This window comes from Capsicum annuum, chromosome 4, assembly GCF_002878395.1.
Source record: "Capsicum annuum cultivar UCD-10X-F1 chromosome 4, UCD10Xv1.1, whole genome shotgun sequence".
Classification (NCBI taxonomy): domain Eukaryota; kingdom Viridiplantae; phylum Streptophyta; class Magnoliopsida; order Solanales; family Solanaceae; genus Capsicum; species Capsicum annuum.
This window is the reverse complement of record NC_061114.1, coordinates 106,389,840-106,413,975: the sequence shown is the minus strand read 5'-3', so window position 1 is coordinate 106,413,975 and position 24,136 is coordinate 106,389,840. Positions and strand designations below refer to the sequence as shown.

The following is a 24,136-nucleotide window of genomic DNA, read 5'->3' as shown; positions in this document are numbered from 1 at the left end:
AGTAACTTCAAAATTGTGTCAACCCATTTTATTCATTAGGAGTCACTATTACATATGGCAACACCTAAGGACAAAATCAATTAGTTGCAGTACAAAAGTGAGTTTTTAACCAAGCTTAGTAGGGAAGCTATTGGAGCGTTATGCCTCAACCTCTATCATTTAATTAAGAGTTTTAGAATTTAAAGAAGGGAAACATTAATACGCAACACTAATACTTATTAATAAACTAGATGGCGGTTGCTCATATGTATAAGCCTAACATTTTTATTATTATAGAAGCACGAGTGATGAAGTGGTATCAACATGTTAGTTTGTTATCATTAAATTTATACTCAGGGGTAGTTTCAACTTTTCATCATTATCTACAACATGTGTTCCAGTCTAAAATTTGACAGCCAGCACATCAGCTGTTCCATGACCTCTACCTTCAACCTCTGTAACTTCTTGATTGTTTAGGTTCAAAGTCTCATCCTTTATTACAAGTTTAGGTATGCATTTGAGATTTTGGTGATTTTTTTTACTTTCATCTTCTGCTTTTCTTATTCATTTTCAAGTTCTATCAATCGCTTCTTCTTCTTCTTCTTCAATTAATATTTGTGTAGATTTTTAGTCAACAATTTGAGCCAACAAATAATATTCAACTTCCTTTTTTCTCCTCTTCTGTAGGTTTTGGCTGAATATATTCACTTTGATATTGTATTTTAAAAGTCAAGGGATTATCAAGTTATAATTTTGGTGAACAAGTAAATTTGCATTTGTCTATTGCGTTATTCTACTTTGGCTTGATTCAATGTTCTATTAAGCTCTCTATTTGCTTAAACATACAAAATTTTATGCTTAATCTTTAAAAGTATTAGTGTTTAGTAGTTTTTATAGGTTGTCATTTTCTCTATGGATAGGTTTGAAGGAGTTCCCCTTTGTTGACCATGGTTAAGAAATTCAAAATATGAACTATTTTGAGTAAAACTTGACTCTGCTGAACATAGACTTACAAGGTAAGTTACGTACTATTTTGATTTAACCTTGTCACTTCATAATATCAAGACAAGAGAAGTACTGCATAGCTGATATTGCTTAAGTCGATGATATATATATGATTACACCATCTACATACACAAATTTATACAATGGTAGAAGTTTTTGTCTAGAAAAATGAAAAAAGTAACATAACCAGTTACTATATCATTGTTCCTGACAGTTATGCAGCTAAAGTTCTGCCATGGTTGATAAAGTACTTGAAATCACCCGGATAGTTGTTGAAGAAATGTTTGATAAAAAAAGGCAGTGGCTTGGTGGAATTTACAGGTGATTGGAAACCTTACGGTTTGGCCTTTATCCGGCCCTACGGATAGTGAAAGTTTTAATGCACCAAACTATCCCTTAAAGAGATACATTAAAAGAATCAAGAATATATATGACGTCTGATGCCTTGAAGGTGACGTACAACTGGCCCTACTACTACTACACTGTCTACATTCATCATTTAAATATTTTTCGTAGTTAAACATGCTTTGTGTAAATCTCATTGAGAAACTTTGTAATTAGTCATTGTGAGGCCATACTCTGGCACTATTCTTAGAAGGTGGTTAGGGGTAGGGTCTCTCTAGGTGTTTGTTTTGAGTTGGTTGGTATAGTAATAGTTTACGGTTTAATGCCCCCTCCACAATATTCTATAATTATTCAAAAGATAAACAATCTATTATAAAATTCAAAAAATAAAATTTTCTATGAAATGTAAATAGCAAAATATTAGGCCCGTGCTTGCTCTAACATTCATTATCTAGTATATTAGAAAAGGGAGTTTTGACATGCTTACTTAATGGAATTAAAATTTCAACTAAGGACATATTAGTCATTTCACACATAAAAGTAGCTATAGCTTTTAAACGTGTAAAATATCCTGCCACTCTCATTGACACGTATCACTCCTTACCTCTGAACAATATCATCTTTCTTTTGCTATTTTGCTTTTACTCTCCTCTGTTCCCATTCTTATTTCTTTTTTGATTATATCCAAAAATAAAAATAATCAACTTAAATATTTGGAAATTCTAAGAAATTCTTGAGATGTGAAATTGGGTTTTGAGTGGCTATTTCTAAGCTCGACTTTTTCTCTATTTGAGGTAATCCTGTAGTTCAAACTTAGTTTTACGATGTGTATAATTACTATGGCTTGAACCTGTTATTATGCTTTTTAGGTTCTTAGATTTTGACCCAAAATTTTAAATTGGATATTTTAGGATAAAGTAAATAAATAATGATTAAGAAACCTTAAGATAATAATTTTATTTGGTTTAAACTTCTTGCTGATAATTTGCAGGATTTTTCTTTCATTGTTATTTGGTTATTTTTGCTTGCTTCCATTCATTATATGCTAGACTACACTAGCAAAAGAAGTCCAAGGGAGCTATTTGCTGATTTGATTCTGTTGGGGATACATGTGAATTGGATTTTGTATTTGTTTGTCTAGACTTAGTGAATTTGAGTTAATTTCTAATTCAGGGTTACCTTTCTGGTTATAAAGATACGATTTTGGTATAGGGGAAGTTGTCCATCATGGTGATATTTTATGTTGAAAAATCATTTTCTGCATTATTGTAGTGTATTTGGTCGGGTGCTAAAATTAGTATGGAAACAGTACAGTACAGTGTATAGTGATAATGTTTGGAATTTTTGATATTAAAGATTAACAATGATGTGTTTCATGAAGGAAGCGATAAGGAGTAAGACGTGAAATATTTGTAAGGGAGAATTACTTCTGTTTATAAGTGACGGAAATTATTTTCCCCTTTTAGAGGACATTTCCAAGAATAGATATTGGTTTATTGGTTTAGGGGTTCAAAATTCACTTAAGGTTCCAAGTTCAAATCTGACCATTATATTTTTAGGTGGGGTGTATTGAAAACTTTTCTCTATCTCACCTTGTGGTATGGACTGTGTACACTTACTCTCTCCACACCTTTGTGAATATATACTTGAGATGATGTTATTGTTGTTGCTGCTTTTAGAGGACATTTTTGTTATTTTGATTTTTTTTTGGTATTTACACAATTCAATTCAAACATTGAAAAGTGAATTTAGGAAGGAAAACATTTTTCAAGAGTCATATGGAAAACGCTCAAGTGTAAACTCTTAATATTTTTTGGATTAATTAATTGGCATTAATTTTAGATTATTTCAGTTATTTGTTTGCTAGTGGATGGTTTACTTCCTCTATTTCTCCTATAGTCACGGGTTTTTTGATGCTGCTGTGGCATTATTTCCTATGTTCCATTGTCCGCTTCCAGCTATGTCACATGAATATATAAGAAAAAGTTAGGCTTCTTTGATTATTAAGGTACATACTGTTTTAATGAAGCTTCGAAATTTCTTTGATGATATTATATGGGTATACTTAACTTTAGACCCGTATAATATTTTTTACTCTTTATGAAAGATAATAGTGGAAAAGGTTCATATAGTTCTTATTGATATCTCCTTCTTCTCACTATTCTAATGTCTCCTCTACTTGTTCTTCATATTACTAGTATAGGTGTACGCGCCTTGCGCATGTACCTCACTTTAACGAGTTCAAACATTATAGTTAATAAGATATTGTTTAACTAATAAAGATGAATATAATAATTAAATTTAATATCTTTTGAGTATGCAAAGATGAAAAGTTTATTTATTAAACCTAATCTTTACCAAAAATATTTTTAAAAGTCGATCGACATTCATCTACCATCTGTAAATTGCAACAAAATAATGCAATGATAGAGACATCAAAATAATACAATTAAATCTAATCTTTACACACAAAAAATTTCTCAAAATCATCCAACACTCATCTAGCACATGTAAACAATAACAAAATAATACGATAATAGAGATATCAAAATAATACAACTAAATCTAACCTTTACAAAAAAAAATTCCTCAAAGCTGATCAACATTTATCTATCATCTGTAAACTGCAACAAAATAATATGATAAAAGTGATATCAAAACAATACAATTAAATTTAAATTTTACACAAACATTTCTCAAAGCCGATCGAGATTCATCTACGAACTGTAAACTACCACAAAATAATAAATTAATAGAGACTTACAATAATACAATTTAACCTAACCTTTACCTAAATTTTTTTTTAAAGCCGACCTACATTCATCTAGCATCTGTAAATTAAAATAAAATAATAAGATAATAAAGCTATCAGAATAATACAATTAAATATAACCTTTACACAAAAAATTCTTCAAAGTCAACCGACATTCATATATGACCTGTAAATTATGAAAAAATATAATAGTAATCACAAAGCTTCAATTTTGATCCAACTAATTCTTGAGCAAAAATTTTGACCATAAAGAATGATTTTGAATGAAATCAAAGAAGATATATATATACACACACATGTTGAATTCTATTATGCTGACAAAAACAGTGAAGAAATTAAGGGTTAGAAAATCAAGCATCCACCTATCTAGATATGTCATCGAATCAAGCTAGATGAGCATCAATCATATTCTCCCAATAGGCAAATCGGTTTGTTCTGTAGTTTAACGTACATCTCAATATTTATAGAAGTATTTCCTTAAGAGTCTTATTTTAGGAGTATTTTTCAAATGGAACAGTAGAAAGAAAAATATTAATTAATTCTTCTACCATATATTTTAGGAAGTCTAATAGAAAGAAAAATATTATTTAATTCTCCTACCATATATTTTAGGAGTCCCATATTTATGGAAGTCTAGTTAATATAATAAAAAATAGTTAAATAATAAATTAAAAAATAGTGAAAAGATGATTTTGTTTAAAAGAGTTTTTTAATAAAGGATAAAAAGTTCAAATCACTTTTTTAAGGGTCTTCACACTTTTAATATAGTAAGTATGATTATGATTATGATTGATTATGATTATGATTATGATTATGATAATGATTATGATAATGATTATGATTATGATTATGATTGATTATGATTATGATTATGATTATGATTATGATTATGATTATGATGACTTATATCATTTGATAACTTATTGGGAACACACCAATGGTTTACCTTAGCACCATCTTCAAGGGTTGTGTTGCAAATACTGCTACTAAACTTGATATTATGGAGTCATGTTGCAGTGTTAAGGATAGGTGGGACAGTTTTTGTTTGTATTGTAATATCTGAATTTTCTTCAACCAAGAATTTTAAACTGAAAATTTCGCTTAATTGGTTATTATTTTTCTTTTAGTAAATAAACCTACTTCTATATATTTTTCTATCAGCTTATGGACATTATATCTTACATCTGCACTAGCGGGAACATGTTGATATTATACTTGTGCTGGTAGTTCATATATTTCTCTCTTGTTAATTAGAGCTCTAGAAAAACATAACACCAATAACCATCATACTCATACTGGATCTACTGTAGAATTTGATATCAATTGTTGCGATACATCTCTATAATTGAAAATAATTAGATTGAGACAGTTATTTTATTCATTGATATTTCTGTTGCATCTCAGGATAGGGTTCAGTCTGATATCTGATGCTGAGGAAATCAAAACTTTAATTTTGGCAAGCAATTATGTCATAGTTACCCTCTCAGTAACAGAGAAGATGAGATGGTTTCAAACAGAGGGTTGTCAAAAAATACTATGTGTATAGTCAAAAGCCCGGAGTCAAGACATATGTAAGGCAAGGTATATTTAAATGACTAAAATGCCCTTATTTTTTATTCTAATGGCACAAAAATAGACATGTTGAAACACTTACTTCTCTATAATAAAAACTAGAAGGGTATGGTCTGTGTGAGCACGGGCCTAACATGAATATTTTTAGTATTTTAAAATTAAGTAAACTCTTGACACGACATACAAAAAATTATGTTCACAATAAAGAAAGTTGTCTTGATGAAGCTACTTCGAACTAAAGGTGTAAGAAGTCGAGCTACTACTTTCAACTTAGACGTCCTGTCTTTGTGTTCCACAAAACATAGTTTTATCAGATCTAAGTAGTTTATCATGATACATACTACACCTGAGCTTTTGAGAAGCCGATGTTATCTCTCAAGTGAGATAAAGAAATTAACCTCCTCTACAAGCAAGCTAAACACCTATGAATTTCAGTGAAAAACAATGGAAATAACGGAAGGTTCAAGCTTTCCACTAATTCAACTCAGTAAATTCGTTGCATAACAAAACAAAAAAAGGTTCAATCTTTCAAGAAACTCATACAGAATTCACGAATATTGTAAAGTAAAAGCAAAAAGGATCCAAAATGCAATGAATTGCTTCCTCCTATGTTAAAATTAGTATCCCGGAAGATCAAAATTCGTAAACCAATTCATTCCCAAAGAAGATAAAGCAATTCACTTCCTTTTCAAGTTCAACACCTAGGAATATGAGAAAAACAACAACAAAAGATTCAAGCCTACCACAAAGTCAACTCAGTAAACTCATCAAATGACGAAACAAAAAAAGGTTCAATCTTTCAAGAAACTCATTTCGAATTCACCAATCACTATAAAGTAAACAAGAAAAATGTATCCAAAATGCAATGAATTGCTTCTTCCTTTGTTAAAATCAGTATCTCCCGTATAACTATGTTTTTGTGTTTTATTTTTTGTGCATATAGAACTTGTAAAACAGACAGAATGTAATCCAGATTTCATGAGTTCTATGTATACACTTTTATTTTTTGCACAGAAAAATCAGCATTCAGTAAGTTCAGATCACTGAATAATACTTATTACCTTCTGAAAAAGTTACAGAAAAAGAAATCTAACTTACTTGTGGATTTCAATAGCTTTGGCTGCGTAATCTGCAAACTAAACCTAGAAATAAGCTTTGCAAGTGTCAGAAGTACTTGAAAAATAATTAGCTTTGTAGGAAAGATGGTCATAAGCATTAAAAGAGAAATCTTCCAAGTTTGAGAATCATCTATACCTATTATTTTGCAACCAAAAAAAAAGATAAACAAACTCCTTAATTTCTATTTACCCTATATTTTTACATTTTGGGGGGCTTTAAAAACAGAACTTATCTAGGTTGAGGTACACACCAAAGAAAGTAGGGTATCGAAGTTGTTATTTCTCTCAAAAAGAAAATCCCAGCTACAAAGACTGAAAAAATGAGAGAGATGTAAATAATGAAGTGAGAATTAGAAATGTAGGTTGATAATTCTACCATAACCATGTATCCAGCTTTGATAGTGGAAGTGATTTTTGTGGAAGAGGCTTTTGTGGAAGAGGCTTTTGGAAGTATCCCCTGATACAAAAATCAATAATACACGAGTTACATACCTGTCGATTTGTGACAAAATCATCGAAATTGTATTTTAATCAAAGCTTTTGCTCATGTGCTTCATTCTGGAAACAACATTTACAAATTTTTAAAAGGTATGGCTAGTCAATATTTGGTAATGTATTAATATTATTTTGCTATTTTAATAATTATCATACATATATTATTTTTGTGTATAGCAGAAAAACTGGCTAATTTTGAAGAAAATGTGATGGTTGCTTTGTATTGGGGTGGTGAAATAATTTCTAAAATAAATGGATTTAGATATAGTGAAGGTGCTAGAAGATTGTTAGCATGTCCATTTCAACAAGCTATGTTGAACTAGTTGAACTATTGCATGAAAAAATGAGGACAAACAGTGAAAATATTTAAATGGGTATTTTTGAAAAAAAATTCATGCTTTTTTCAAGGTAATATTATAAGGTTCATTGAATTTAAAATAGAGAATGACCATTTCTTGCTATAATTTCTTGTCATTCCTTAAAATTTTTTTAATAGAATTGATATAAATCTTTTGTAGATGTATGTAAAGACTACACCAACAAATCAAGATAATCTATTTCAAATGAATGGCTAGCACGGTTATCATATGATTTTGTTGGCTCAAAATTATGGATTTGCCATGCTTAGTCAGCCTTATTTTGCATATAGTGCAATACCTAGTATCCATCAATCACTTGATGTAATTCCTAACAAACATGACTATTGATCATTTGATGAAGGCTCATGTAATCAAGGATACATTGAAAGCAACCACAGATAATATGAGATCAGGTAGGTGATCTTTATTTTTTTGACATAATAAGAAACCTTGTGCATCACTACTTTACTAATCAATTATTTTTTTCATAGAGAAGATGAGGATAGATTTTATTTGTGTAATGATGCATATGCATAAATTTGTGATGAAAGTTCGGAGGAAGATGAACCTTCAAAAGATGATGGAGAAACTACATCTGATGAAGATATCAGTGATAGTGAAGATTTACCTCAGAATGATATTGGTGTAAATCTTCATAGTTAATTTGGTCAAAGTGTGTTTGAACAAAATCATGATACACCTTACTTTACAATATTAGAGAATGAAGAAGATATTTTTATCTCTACACGTGAATCCGAGATAAAATCTTGTTCTATTTGGTCTGAGGATGCCAAAAGAGATTTGAAAAAAGGAATGTGCTTTAGAAGCAAAGATAGATTGAAATGGGTTGAAGCAATTTGGAATTTGCGCAAAAAATAAAGAATTCATAGTTGTAACTATAGAAAGACACTATGGATTGTCAGATGCAGGTTTTACATATCATAGGGTTGTCATGGTTTCTTCGAGGATGAAAAGTTGGAGGTAGCCTTTGATAGATAGGAAAGTATTTTGATAATCACAGATATGAGATGAAGGGCTTACTACAGGTCATGCTAACCTAGATACCAATTTAATTGCATCTTTAGTTCTAAATCAAATACGTAAAAATCTCAAATTGTTGGTAATAGATGTCATTTCTAAGGTTCATGAGATATTTGATCATCAAATAACATATAGGAAAGCATGGCTTGGACGTCAACACACATTTAAATTGGTGTATAGTGATTTTCAGAAATGATTTAGTGAGCTTCCTAAGTTTTTTGCAGCTTTTCAGCACTTTGATCATGAAACAATTGTAGAATGAAAACATGAAGAGTCAATGCTGATTTTCAGTAAAACAAAGAGTTGTTAATTCATGAATAAAGGAGAGAAGTAAGTAAGTTAACCATAGTAGTTGCTTTTATACAAAAGTTTTATGTAAAATAAGCATAATAGCTTCTTGTCCAGTAAGCATTTTAATATTAGACATAACACTTGCAACAACCTAATATCAATACATGACACAACACTTGCAAAAGTTTTTGCTCTTTCTCCAAATATTATTGTGGTACCTTCAAAAAGCTTTCTTTAACGTTCTTCTTGCACATTTTCTACCTCTAGTTCCACACGTTATTGTACCTGTAAGCAATTGGGAGAGTAAGCATCAAAGAAGTAGAATTATTTTATTCATAAGTGTTTAACTTATTAGTATTACAACTCTAATATTCTGATTTTGTGAAAATCAAAAGTCATTTTGCTTTTTTTACTACTCTAATCAAAGTCATGTTGGTCTAGAAGCTTAATTCATGCATTTATTTGATATAAGAAGCAGAAGTTTTAACCAAGAGAAGTGACATAAATTTGAAAGAGAAGAAGAGTACCTGACTTGTCTATAAGACCATCAGCAAAGCTACGGAACCTACAAGTGAAAACTTTTGCTAAGCTACAAATTGAATTAGTAAATGAACAAGAAAAACAATATGTATATGATAGTGGTTAGGTGAGGTTGTGGAGGAAATGAAAAGTGGGTAAGTCAATTCACTCACTCCCAAAACTCTCACTTTCTTGATAGGACTTTCTCCGAATTAGATGAGCCTAAAGCAGGTATCGGACACTAGATAGGAAGCCAAAAAAGAACCTCAAAATATCTATTTCTCCATCACCTACTCCTGCCTTTGACTTGTCACATTTACACTATAGAATTAGAATAAAACCTCACAGGAAAGACAAACTAAGCACAATAGGTATGAAAGAGTAGCCCACTAATATTTTTATAATTTTTAATGACATTCTTTCCTAAATATTATCTTTTTTAGTGTTACCCACTTCTTTTTAACATAGCATAAAAGAAACTATTTTGGATCTTGATATTTTCTTTAGGTAAAGCTAACACTTCATATTAAACTTGTCCACAAACCAAGCATAGTGTTAAAGTTGCACACATTATTGTAGGCTTGATTTCCTGCTTGGACACATATGGTGCTCTTTTAAAACAAATATGGTGTTCGAGTTAGCTTGCACACATCTCGACTAATACAATAAAATATCTACTAACTACCAATCATCCCTCCAATTGACTGCACAACAAAAGGATTGAAATTGAATTTAAGACTAGATTTCACTATGAAACAGAAAACCGGAGTATGAAAACGAAAACCAATTAAAAACATATTTCTTGTAGACTACTCTTTTGGAACATTAGTACGAGGATTGTGTTTTTTTTTCTTATTCTTCTTTTTCTTTGTTTTTGGGTAATCATTGTGATTACCATTAACAACCAAAACAATCACTTAACATAGCACTTAATTCCACAAATCTGAAGTTAGGCCTCCAATAAAATAGGAAATCTAGTTAATTAGAAGGATAATTACATTTTAACTGAGGAGTGTGTTATATATCAATATCCAACAAATAAGGGATCAGATCACAGACCTCCACAGAAGCAATAAAAGAAGCGATCACCCTGGTGAAAGCATCTCCATACCATATTCGTGGTATGGTATGTCTATCCTGCATAAAGCATGGGGAATTACAACATGGGAGACCTAGGAATATAGGTATTGATGAAAGTACCGGAAAATTAGGACCAAACTTGGTCAATTTAGTGTTCACTAGTTCTATACACTAGGCTTCAATCTTATAAGAGCAACCTAGTGCACAAAGCATCCCCTGTTAGCAGGGTCCGGAAAGATATGGACAACCTACCTAAGTGGCTGCTTCCACGGCCCAAACCAATGCATTATAGGTTTCAAAAATATAATAGGATTTGCTCCTAAGTTATTTGAAAACAATTGGAAAAACATGTCTCGTCCAGTTAAAGATCACTTCAAATTTTATTCTACATATTTTGCTTTTGAAAAGAAATTTCTTGGAAAATTTTGGTGGTCAAGAGAATTGTCATACAATAATGAGTCCAAAGTTATCAGTGTGTCAGTATGAATCACTTACATTCTTGTATGAGACACTCCAATGAGAAGACGAGTAATGCATCAGAACCAATAAGGCAGGGGTCATCGTACCAAAGTGGCCTATGATTGACCGATGCATTACAAATATATTAGTCTCGCTTGTTCCAAAAAGGTAACCATTGTGGATTAAGCACAGAGACCTTTATGGAACTATTTTTAAAGTCTTGGAGAGATGAAACAAAACTTAATAATCTTTGACAAATGTTTTGCCAATCCTCTATGGTCCTCGTCGTCTTAGTACTAAGTACCAGATCATCATTCACGGGTAATCCATACAACACTTCAACGTCTTCCAAGGTGATAGTTGCTTCACCTATTTTAAAGTGGAAAGTATGTGTTTTGGGACACCAACGCTCAATTAATGAAGTGATAAAACTACGGTCAATAGTAGGCCTATTACATCTATAAACACCATACAATCCAGATAATTTAATAACTTCTAAAAATCATGGATGGATAGGATATTTTTCTACGAGCTTCCAAAAATTTCATCACCCTTTCTCGTATTAAGAATCATATCAACACTTCCATCCCATATATTCCGTGACCTATGAGTGAGTTGTTCAGTTAATACAAACGGTTCAAGTGTGCTGGGATCCAACTTGTATGAACTACTACCGGCCATAAAAGAAGTACCTATACACAAGTGAATATTTTTATTATAATAAATAAATTAACTAGTCATAAAAGGAAAAAAATGTTCTCTTTAACATGAACAAAGTCTACAAATAATTCTTTCTCCTTTAAAAAGTATCCTAAATTGAAAAGAAATTTAAATTCATCTATTTCGAAATCATAATTTAGAGCATAGTTGAATAAAATTTGAGAAATACAAAAGTATAAAATAGAGAGTCAAGTTGAGTCTAGGAAAATAGAGAGTAAATTCATACCAAAAATAATACTAAAGAAGCATCTTTTTTATCAACGCTTGAGGCTAGAGTTTCACAATCCGAAATACAGTTGAACGGACAATTATTTAGATGGATATAATTGCATCGTCAATCGCATCAACCATAGATAATTGCAACTTATAAAAAATTAGAGTAGCCAGAGTAGTTGAAAGATGAGAGATGAGAGCAAAATGGGTATTTTTTCAGAATTAGGGCCACTGTGTAACACCCCATATTTTTTAGGTAGAATGCAAACCATCATTATGAAGTATGCAGACCAGAACCCAATGGTTTTATGTCTATATATGTGTGATAATCAATACTATAGTATAAAAATGTCCTCTTATATCAGTCGATGTCATAAAAATCTCCAAACTCAAAGATGAGTTAATAACACTTCTGTTGATTAAGTTTTAGTAAATGATTCAGCTTGGGTCAACTTTAAACGACCATTACTCCTTGTACATAATGATTTATGTGCCCTACCTTATATCAAGTGAAATATCTTTGAATCTTATTTCCAACGCATTTGGTTTCACCTTAATCATCCTATATCTGAGCGAGAAGTTATGCCTATTTTACTCCAGCATGTCAGCCTGTCAACAAAGTGACGACCCGAGCTGACGGGCCGTCACCTATGTGACAACTTATCAGTCCAAGTCGTCAGTCTTAGACAGAAAATCATCAATTCTAGATTCTAAGTAACGACCTGGGGTGATAGGCCATCACCTAAGTGATGACTTATCAACCAAGGTCACCACCCTTAAAATACAACAACTCTCATTCGCATTTAGAGGGGTATTTTGGTATTTTCACTCACCCCCCACAACTTAAATCACACATAAAGCCCTACTAAGTGCTAAAATATCAGTTTCTTATCACTCATAATCCTCTCTAATCTCAAGAACAAGAAAATTAGGATTTTCTCTCAAGATCATCTTCCAAGAACAAAATTCAAGCCCTTTTTTAAGAAAACTAAGAATTTATAATTCCCAATCCAACAACTTTTAAGAAAGGTCAATTCTCTTTCTGGATTAAATCTCTAATGTATGTTAGATGTTCATCCTTGGATTTTCTTTCACCCTTAGAGTTCAAGAACTCTTTTCAAAATACAGGTTCTCATATTTATGATTTATATTCTTAAATTAGTTTGTGTTCAAGTATGTATTGTTGTATGGGTTTCAATTCAGGATTTACCACATGTTTCATTTAAACTAATTAGCATGTATGTTGAATTAAGTGAATTCTCATGTTAAACCCTTGAGATTTACAAGTTTAAGTTGTAGCCATGATGCTTATGTGTTGTTCATTATCATGTGCATTAATCATGCACCCCAAGTGTTTGATAGAATGTCATGTGGGTTGAATAGTGTAATCATGACATGTTAGCATGTTTTTTCATTCATGTACAAGCTCATGAACTCCAAGTCTTTTATAAAATATCTCGATGAATAAATTATGAATAATTGACTATTGCTATGTTTTCAAGATTGGCTATGCTTGTCACTCAGGGGTCACCCACCAGATTAGAACTGACTCCACAACTATTGTTAGTACCCATGGTACAATACTAGCACCCTTTCAACTGGGGTCACAGGTTGGACCCAGATCAGCTCAGACTGGGGTATGTCAGTTAGATGATACCTCCTACAGGTACAATTTTAGTATTCAGTATTTAGTATTCAATATTATTATTCAGTAAAGAACTCAAATAGTTCTACAGAACCATGGCTATAAATTATCAATTACTTAGCCATCAGAATTTAGTACTTTAGTTTTAGCCTAACCTTTCAGTTAACAATATTCAGTTACTAGAATTCAGTACTTCAGTTTCAATCTAAACTTTCAGTTAACAGTATTCACTTATAAGAATTTAGTAATTCAATTTCAGTCTAAACTTTCAATTATCATTATTTAGTTATCAGAACTCAGGACTTCAGTTTCAGTTTAATTCAGACAAACATTATATGTGCAGTATTACATATGTAACATGTCCAGTAGTTATAGTTTTGCATGTGCTCTCATCCAGTTACTTTACAAAGTTTATTCAATCAGTTATCATCTTATGCATACAAAATTATGTATATCATCCTACCTCACTTAGCATACCAGTACATTCAAAGTACTGACACACACTTTCTCTTTGCGCTATGATTTCTCATATCATAGGTTCAAATACATGGGCTCCCTATAATACTTAGCAGTTTAGGATATCAGCAGTAGATTTAGTAGTGAGTCCTCATCCATCGAGGATATTATCTTATTTTAGTATTTCAGTTAGTTCAGTAGTTACTTTAGGTGGACTTAGTTAGGGGTTTGTCCCATCAACTTCTTAATTATTTAGTTAGAGGCTTTTAGACTAGTACAGACAGTTAGCTAGTTTTTAGTTTTTATTATCATTGTTGCTTTGCAGAGATTATCAGAATTATGACTTAAAACCTTAAGGCAATTTTAGTTAAATTCCACAAAATAAATCTTTTGTTATCAGTTTTATTCAGTGCTCACAACAAGTACCTATCATGGGTTAGCTTGTGGTCTCTCTGGACTATAAGCACCGTATGATGATCATGGTGTACTTCCAAGTTGTTACAGATTTGGTATTAGAGCCTAGGGTTTTAAAGTATCTGAGCGAGTCAGAAAGTCGCGTCAGTTAGAGTATTGTGCATGGGTGTGAAGCATGCCACACTTATGGACAGGAGGCTATGAGGCATTTTAGGAAAAGTTTCTCATCTTTCATATCTTAGATTGTGCTATAGAAAGGTCCTCTAAGAAAGTTATATAGATTATTATCTTGCTCTATTCATGCTAGCCCTGCCTTATTTCTAAGGAAATAGAAATAGTTAAGCTTAAATCCTTACAGATAGAGATTTTCTAAAACTGTTCCAACAGATAATTATGGGAATTTATGCAGGCCCAACAGTATCCCACCAGTACTTTTATGTTCTAATGTATGAAAAATTTTATTCATGATTCATGAAAATCGTGTATTTAGCCTAAGTCAGATGTGGTTTTAGATCCCTTATCAGACTTTTATTATAGCATATGGTCTAAAATTTAAAGCATAAAGCCCGGCATTTAGCAACAGTAGTAGAGTTGGGATAGTATTATCTGAATTCGAGCAGATTATACTACACAAGGCTAGTTGTATGAAAGGTGAATTAGTAGGCTTGAAACAGTGTATGCAAGAAAAGAATTTAAGTTTGTTGATTTAAAAATATATGTTATTGGTGTAATGGTAATTCCCATGGTGTAGGGAAAATATAAGTTTAGTGACAGGATAATTGTAGGCTATGATAAAAGTAGTATGGTTCATTGAAGGTTTGTGAGCATCCATATTAAGTGTTAGAATCTGAGTTTGAATTTTAGAGGATTGAGCTAATAGAAGAAGATTTAAGAATTTTAAGTTGGTGAATTTCAAGTTGTAACGTGATGATTGTTGGGGTTTATAGAGGGCTAAGAGTTGTATCTCAGAAGAAAGTACTAGAAGAAAGTTTTACATTATCAAGTGTAGACTTTCAGGGTGAGTTTATCATTTATGCATATTATTATACCCTAGAATCTGGAGTAAAGTGGTGACAGTGCAATTCAGAGTTATTGAGTAAGTGGTTCACAGACTTAGAATGATGGTTTTAAGCTAAGAGGGAGATGGTAGAAAAAGTAACCAAGTCAGGCTCTCAGATTCTATTAGTGATGCTAGTGTGTTGTAGAAAACACGAGGGAGAATGATGCCCAACCCGTTCTTATCTTAGTGGAAGGTTTCTTAGTCATCACAATATCTACCCATGCCTTACATATTAGCCCCATGATCATAGCTCATATTCATTTAATTTATAGAAAATCATGTACGCTTCTAATTACTAGTACAAGGAGTTCCAGTTCACCAAGCCGTCTGAATCATAATCCATGAATTTATTATGAACTCCAACTCAGGTCATGCAGCTCAGGACTCATGTATTCATGCTTTACAGTATGTTCAGTTACAGTACTCATGCTACACTCCTAATGATCAATGAAATTCAGATTATGTCATGTATATTCTCAGTTTAGGTCTCTTAATAAATCCATGATGTTAATATTCTATTCTTCAGGAGTCTTTTATATGTCAAGTTCTGTAAAGTGTTCATTCATGCTTCATGTCCTTATGTTTTAGCCATTCAGTGACCTCTCTTTATGAAATGATACAGTGATAAGCAATTGCTTAGATGGGAGAGAGTAAATGTTTTATGTTAAGAAAAGATTATTGCATGTTTGTTTTACTCGAGGCTGTAGTTATGAAGATAGGCTTAAATGTCATGTTGGTGTGTAAGTGGATAAATGCATTATGCATTAGTGAATGGAAAGTAAGAGTTTGTATTTAGTTGTGAAGGTAAAATCAAAATTATTCATGAAATGAGAAGTTACGGAAATGCAAGGTGTGCTGAATTCATGATTCAGACGAGTATTACAGTGTTATTTGTGCATTTTGTAGATTTGAGTAGGCTTGTACATAGTGGGAGAATTAAGTCTGGCTCAAACTTTAGTAAGTAGAGTTATCAATGCCCTTGTGACTATTTTTAGTAGTCTCAGGTAAAGTGCAATATTAAGGTGGAAGGTACAGTTGAAAGAGTATTCGAGGAGTATGTCTAAGCTTGAAAGTTAGTAGTTGCAGTGCATAAGGCTTAGTAGCTCTATCCTAGCTGATGTTTCATAGGCCTGTGTTCCATATTACAGAATTTTAGCCATGTTGTGATTTCTTATCCAGATGTCTTATTCAGACAATGGCAAAGATTTATTTCTCCCTGAGTCAATAGAACTCCATAGAAAGTGTGTCGAAGAAATACTCTAATTAAGTATATATTTTCTGTATGAGTTAGTTTGTATAGATAGTAATCCAAATTAGCAGTTAGACAGATAAGTTCTTATAATTTTTCCGTCCTCTGATATGGTATTACTATATGAGTTTTATTAACATGCCCCTTCCAAGAGATAGTTTGTTCACATCCATGTGGATTGTGAATCTAGTTCAGTTCACACATCATGCATCAGTTTGAGATTCCAGATATTCAGCAATGATTCAGTTCATAAGTGTCTCAGGCATCATCTCAGAATTTTCTTAGTAATTTAGTCAAGTCAGTATCATTCGGGGAACAAACTATTCCAAGGGGGAGATGTTGAAATACCCTGAGTTTTCATATCCTAGACCTCTAAACTTTTCTTCATGAAACCAGATCTAGATGGAGGTAACGGTTACTCATAAGTTCACTCTCATTTCTATCTCATCCTTATAACAATTCTCATGTCATTGCACGCATTTAAGAGATCAGTTCAGTTTATAATATACAATTCATGTGTCATATTTCAGATCCCATAATGTTATCATGTTTTCAGCATGTATATTCAGCATGTAACCTTAATTCCTCAGTGTTATCAGCTGAACCAGCCTCATTCGAGGATGAATGTTCCCAAGGGGAAGATATTGTAACACCCCATATTTTTAGGCTAGAATGCAAACCGTTATTATGAAGTATGCATACCGGAATCCAATGATTTTATGTCTAAATATGTATAATTATCAATACTATAGTGTAAAAATGTCCTCTTATATCAGTCGAGGTCATAAGAATCTCCAAACTCAAAGACGAGTTGAGAACACTTCTATTGATTAAGTTTTAGTGAATGATTCAGCTTGGGTCAAATTTAAACGACCATTACTCCTTGTACATAATGATTTACGTGCCCTACCTTACATCAAATGAAAGATCTTTGAATCTTATTTCCAACTCATTTTGTTTCACCTTAATCCGATATCGGAGTGAGAAGTTATGCCTATTTTACTCCAACATGTTAGCCTTTAAATAAAGTGACGACCTGAGCTGATGGGCCGTCAACTATGTGACGACTTATCAGTCCAAGTCGTCAGCCTTAGGCATAAAATCATCAATTCCAGCTTCTAAGTGACTACCTGGGGTGATGGGCCATCTCCTAAGTGACGACTTATCAACCAAGGTCGTCACCCTTCAAATTCAGCAATTCCCATTCGGACTTGGAGGGTTATTTTGGTCTTTTTCCTTACCTCCCATGACTTAAATTATGCATAAAACCCTACTAAGTGCTAAAATATCAGTTTTCCATTACTAATAATTCTTCCACTCTCAAGAATCGAAAAATTAGGATTTTCTCTCAAGATCATCTCCCAATAACAAGATTCAAGCCCTTCTTCAAGAAAACCAAGAAATTATAATTCCCAATCCAAGAACATTCAAGAAAGGTCAATTCTCTTTCAAGATTAAAGCTTGAAGGTATGTTAGGTGTTCATCCCTGGATTTTCTTTCACCCTTGGATTTCAATAACCCTTTTTCAACATACAAGTTCTCATATCATGATTTACATGCTTGAATTAGTTTGTGTTTATGTATGTATTGTTGTATAGGTTTCAATTCAGGATTTACCACATGTTTCATGTAAACCAATTAGCATTTATGTTGAATTAAGTGAATTCTCATGTTAAAACCCTTGAGATTTGCAAGTTTAAGTTTTAGCCATGATGCTTATGTGTTGTTCATTATCATGTGCATTAATCATGCTCCCTAAGTGATTGATAGAATGTCCATATGGGTTGAATAGTGTAATCATGACATGTTAACATGTGTTTTCATTCATGTACAAGCTCATGAGCTCCAAATGTTTGATAAAATGTCTCGGTGAATGAATTATGAACAATTGACTATTGTTATTCTTTCAAGATTCGCTATGCTTGTCAATTATGCTATCGAGTTCTAGGAGTATTTATTACCCAAAATCTAGTTGTTTACTTAGTTGCAGTAGTTACAGAAGAGTCCTAGCAAAGGTCAAGATTAGTAGTACTCAGTTAGTTAACAGAACTTAGTAAACTCATTCCAGTTCAATCAGTCAACACGATCAGTATCAGTTCACTCAAGCCTATTACAGTCTAGTAACCAATTTAATGTCGATTTAGTTAGGAGTAGGATTCAGTACCGAGCGTACCTAGGGATTAGGGCTCACCCGTCAGTTAGGACTGGGTCCTTAGAAGCAATCAGTAAGTTCCACAACTACGTAGCCAGCGTAGGTTCTAAGATGTCACGAGCTAGTTTAGGACTGACACTCTTAGGGATCACCCGCCAGCTTAGGACTGATCTTAGAGGTCACCTGATAAATTAGGACTCACTCCACAACTATTGTTAGTACCCGTGGCGCGATACTAGCACCCTTCCATTTGGGGTCACAGGTTGGACCTCGATTAGCTCAGATTATGGACTTTCCATTAGTTGATACCTCCCATAATTACAGTTTTTGTATTCAGTATTCAGCAACTAATCTCAGTATTCAGTAAAGAACTCAGATAGTTCTACAGAACCATGGCTATTATTTTTAGTTATTTAGCCATCAAAATTCAGTTCTTCAGTCTAAGCTTTCAGTTAATAGTATTTAGTTACCAGAATTCAGTTCTTAAGTTTCAGTCTAAACTTTCAGTTAATAGTATTCAGTTACCAGAATTCAGTACTTTAGTTTTAGTCTAAACTTTCAGTTATTAGTATTCCGTTACAAAAATCAGTACTTCAATTTTAGTCTAATTCAGACAGACATTATATGCACAGTATTGCATATTCAATATGTTCAGTAGTTACAGTTTTGCATGTGCTCTCATTCTATTACTTCACGATATTCATTCAGTCGATTATCATCTTATGCATATGAACCCATGTATATCAGCCTGCATCACTTAGCATACAAGTACATTCAAACTACTAACGCATAATTTCTCCTTGCGCTATGATGTCTTATATTATAGGTTCAGACGCACGGGCTCCCGATTATACTTAGCAGTTAAGGATATCAGCAACAAATTTAGTAGTGAGTCTTCATCCATCTAGGATATTATCTAATTTCAGTGTTCTAGTTAGTTTAGTAGTTACTTCAGTTGGAGTTAGTTGGAGGTTTGTTCCATCAACTTCTCAGTTATTCAGTTAGAGGCTTTCAGACAAGTATAGACAGTTAGTCAGTTTTCAGTTGTTATTATCAGTGTTGTTTTTCAGAGATTATCAAAATTATGACTTAAAATATTATGGCAATTTTAGTTAAATTCCATAATATAAATCTTTTCTTATCAGTTTTATTCAGTCCTCACAGTATGTACCAGCTCATGGGTTAGCTTGTGGTCTCTCGGGACCGTAAGCACCATGTGATGGCTAGGGTGTACTCCCGAGTCTTTACAAACTTAGTATTAGAGCCTAAGCTTTTAAAGTGTCCTAGGGAGTCTAAAAACTGCGTTAAGTAGAGCCTTGTGCATGGGTGTAAAGCGCGCCACACATCTAAACAGCAGGCTACGAGGCATTTTAGGAAAAGTTTCTCCTCTTTCATATCTCAAATCGTGCTATAGAAAGGTCCTCTAAGAATGTTATAAATATTCTCATCTTGCTCTATTCATGGTAGCCCTGCCTTGTTTCTAAGGTAATAGAAATAGTCAAGCTTAAATCCTTCTAGATAGGGATTTTCTCAAACTGTCCCGATGGAGAGTTATGGGAATTTATGCCGGGCCAATAGTATCCCCCCAGTACCTTTATGTTCTAATGTATAAAAAATTTCATTCATGATTCATGAAAATCGTGCATTTAGCCAAAGTCTGATGTTTTTTTAGATTCGTTTTTCAGAATTCTATTATAGCATATGGTCTAGAATTTGAAGCATGAAGCCAGGTTTTTAGTAATAGTAGTAGAGTTGGGATAGTATTATCTGAATTCGAGCAGATTATATTTCACGGGGCTAGTTGTATGAAAGGTGAACCAATGTATGCAAGAAAAGAATTTAAGTTTGTTGATTTGAAAATATATGTTGTTAGTGTAATGGTAATTCCCATGGTGTAGGGAAAATATAAGTTTAGTGATAGGATAATTGTAGGCTATGATGAAAGTAGTATGGTTCATTGAAGGTTTTGGGGTATCCATGTTAAGTGTTAGAATTTAAGTTTGAATCTTCGAGGATTGAGCTAATAGAAGAAGATTTAAGAATTTTAAGTTAGTCAATTTCAAGTTATTACATGATGATTGTTGGGGTTATAAAGGGCTAAGAGTTGTATCTCTAAAGAAAGTACTAGAAGCGAATTTTATGTTATTAGATGTAGAGTGTATCATTTATGCATATTATTATACACCAAAATCTAGAGTGAAACGGTGATAGTGCAGTTTAGAATTATTGAGTAAGTGGTTCACAGACTTAGAATGATGGCTTTAAGCTAAGGGGGAGATGGTAGAAAAAGTAACCAAGTCAGGCTCTCAGATTCTAGTAGTGATGCCTGTGTTGTAGAACAACACTCAGGGGGATGATGCCCAACCCATTCTTATCTTAGTGCAAGGTTTCTCATTCATCACAATATCTACCCATGCCTTACATATCAGCCCCATGATCATAGCTCATATTCATGCACTTAATAGAAAATCATGTAAGCTTCCAGTTCCTAGTAAAAGGAGTTCCAGTTCACCCATCAGTCCTAATCATAATCCATGAATTTATGAACTCCAAACTCAGGTCATGCAGCTTATGACTCATGTATTTATGTTTTATAGTATGTTCAGTTTCAGTACTCATGCTACACTCCTAATGATTAGCGAAATACATATTATGTTATGTATATCTTCAATTTAGCTCTCTTGATAAATCCATGATGTTGATATTTTATTCTTCAAGCCTCTTTTACGTGTCAAGTTCTGTATAATGTATATTTATGATTTAGGTCCTTATTTTTTAGCCTTTAATTGACCTCTCCTTATGAAATTATGTAGTGATAAGCAATTACTTAGATGGGAGAGAGTAAATATTTCATATTAAGGAAAGATTGTTGCATGCTTGTTTTACTAGAGGCTTAGTTATGAACATAGGCTTGAATGTCATGTTGGTGTATAAGTGGATAAATGCATTACACATCAGTGAATGTCTAGTAAGAGGTTATATTTAGTTGTTGTAGGGAAAATCAGAATTATTCATGAAATGAGAAGTTGTAAAAATGTAAGGTGTTGAATTCATGATTTATACGAGTATTATAGTGTTATTTGTGCATTTTGTAGATTTGAGTAGGCTTGTACATAGTGGGAGAATTTAGTCTAGCTCAAACATTAGTAGGTAGAGTAATCAATGCCCTTGTGAATATTTTTAGTAGTCTCAGGTAAATTCCAGTATTTATGTGAAAGGTATAGTTGAGAGAGTATTCGAGAAGTATGTCTAAGCTTGAAAGTTAGTATTTGCAGTGCATAAGGTTTAGGAGCTCTATCCTAGCTAATGTTTAGTAGGCATATGTTCCATATTACAGAATTTAGCTATGTTGTGATTTCTTTTCCAGATGTCTTATTCAGACCATGCCTAAGATTTTTTGCTCCCTAAGTCATTAGAACTCCATAGAAAGTGTGTCGAAGAAATACTCCAGTTAAGTATATGCTTTTAGTATGAGTTAAGTTTGTATAGCCATTAATCTAGATTAGTAGTCAAACAGACAAGTTCTTATGATTTTTCCATCTTCTGATCTAGTCTTATTTTATGAGTTTTATCAATATTCCCTTCCAAGAGATAGTTTATCCACATACATGTGGATTGTGAATCCAGTTCAGTTCACTCATCATGTGTCAGTTTTAGATTTTAGATATATAGTCATGACTCAGTTCATAAGTGTCCGCACATCACCTCAGGGAATTTAGTGAAGTCAGTATCATTCGGGGAATGAACTATCCTAAGGGGGAGATGTTGAATTACCTCGAGTTTTGATATCCTAAATCTCTTAACATTTCTTCACGAAACCATATCCAGCAGTAGGTAATAAGTACTTATAAGTTCACTCTTATTTTTATCTCAACCTTATTACAATTCTCATGTCATTGCATGCATTCAAGATATCAATTCAGTTTATGTACTCAGTTTATGTGTCATATTTCAGACCCCGTTATGTAATCATATTTTCAGTATGTAACCGATATTCAGTTCATGTGTCATATTTCAGACCCCGTTATGTAATTATGTTTTCAGCATGTAACCTTAATTTTCCAGTGTTATCAGCTTAACCAGCCTCACTCGAGGATGAATGTTCCCAAGAGGGAGATATCGTAACACCCTATATTTTTGGGCTAGAATGCAAACCACTATTATGAAGTATACAGACAGAACCTAATGGTTTTATGTCTATATATGTGTGGTTATCAATAATAGTGTAAAAATGTCCTCTTATATAAGTCGAGGTCATAAGAATCTCCATACTCAAAGGTGAGTTGAGAACACTTCTGTTGATTAAGTTTTAGTGAATGATTCTGCTTAGGTAAACTTTAAACGACCATTAATCCATGTACATAATAATTTACGAGCCCTACCTTATATCAAATGAAATATCTTTAAATCTTCTTTCCACTGCATTTGGTTTCACCTTAATCCGATATTAAATTGAGAAGTTATGCCCATTTTACTCCAACATGTCAGCCTATCATCAAAGTGATGACCTGAGCTGACGGGCTAATACCTATGTGACGACTTATCAGCCCAAGTCGTTAGCCTTAGGTAGAAAATCATCAATTCCAGCTTCTAAGTGACTAACTGGGGTGATGGGTCATCACCTAAGTGATGACTTATCAACCAAGGTTGACACCCTTAAAATTCAGCAATTTCCATTCGAATTGGGTCGGGTATTTTGGTCTTTTTCCTCACCTCCCACGACTTAAATCACGCATAAAACCATACTAAGTCCTAAAATATCAGTTTCCCATCACTCATAATCATCTCCACTCTCAAGAACAAGAAAATTAGGGTTTCCTCTCAAGATCATCTCCGAAGAACATGATTCAAGCCCTTCTTTAAGAAAACTAAGAAATTATAATTTCCATTACAAGAACGTTCAAGAAAGGTCAACTCTCTTTCAATATAAAAGCTCTAAGGTATGTTAGGTGTTCATCCTTGGGTTTTTTTCACCCTTGGAGTTCAAGAACCTTTTTTGAAAATTCAACTTCTCATATTCATGATTTACATGCTTGAATTAGTTTATGTTCATATATGTATTGTTTTATGGGTTTCAATTAAGGATTTACCATATGTTTCATGTAAACCAATTTGCATATATGTTGAATTATGTGAATTCTCATTTTAAAACCCTTGAGATTTGCAAGTTTAAGTTGTAGCCATGATGCTT

At 32.8% G+C, this 24,136-nt stretch overlaps 1 long non-coding RNA gene across 1 annotated transcript; it reads left to right on the top strand.

Annotated features, from left to right (window-relative positions):
• The first annotated feature begins 6 nt into the window (after nucleotides 1-6).
• Nucleotides 7-13,604, top strand: LOC107867992. Its single transcript, XR_001673512.2, has 3 exons — nucleotides 7-2,123; nucleotides 5,507-5,683; nucleotides 13,472-13,604. It is a non-coding gene; the product is annotated as an uncharacterized LOC107867992 (long non-coding RNA).
• The last annotated feature ends 10,532 nt before the right edge of the window (nucleotides 13,605-24,136 follow it).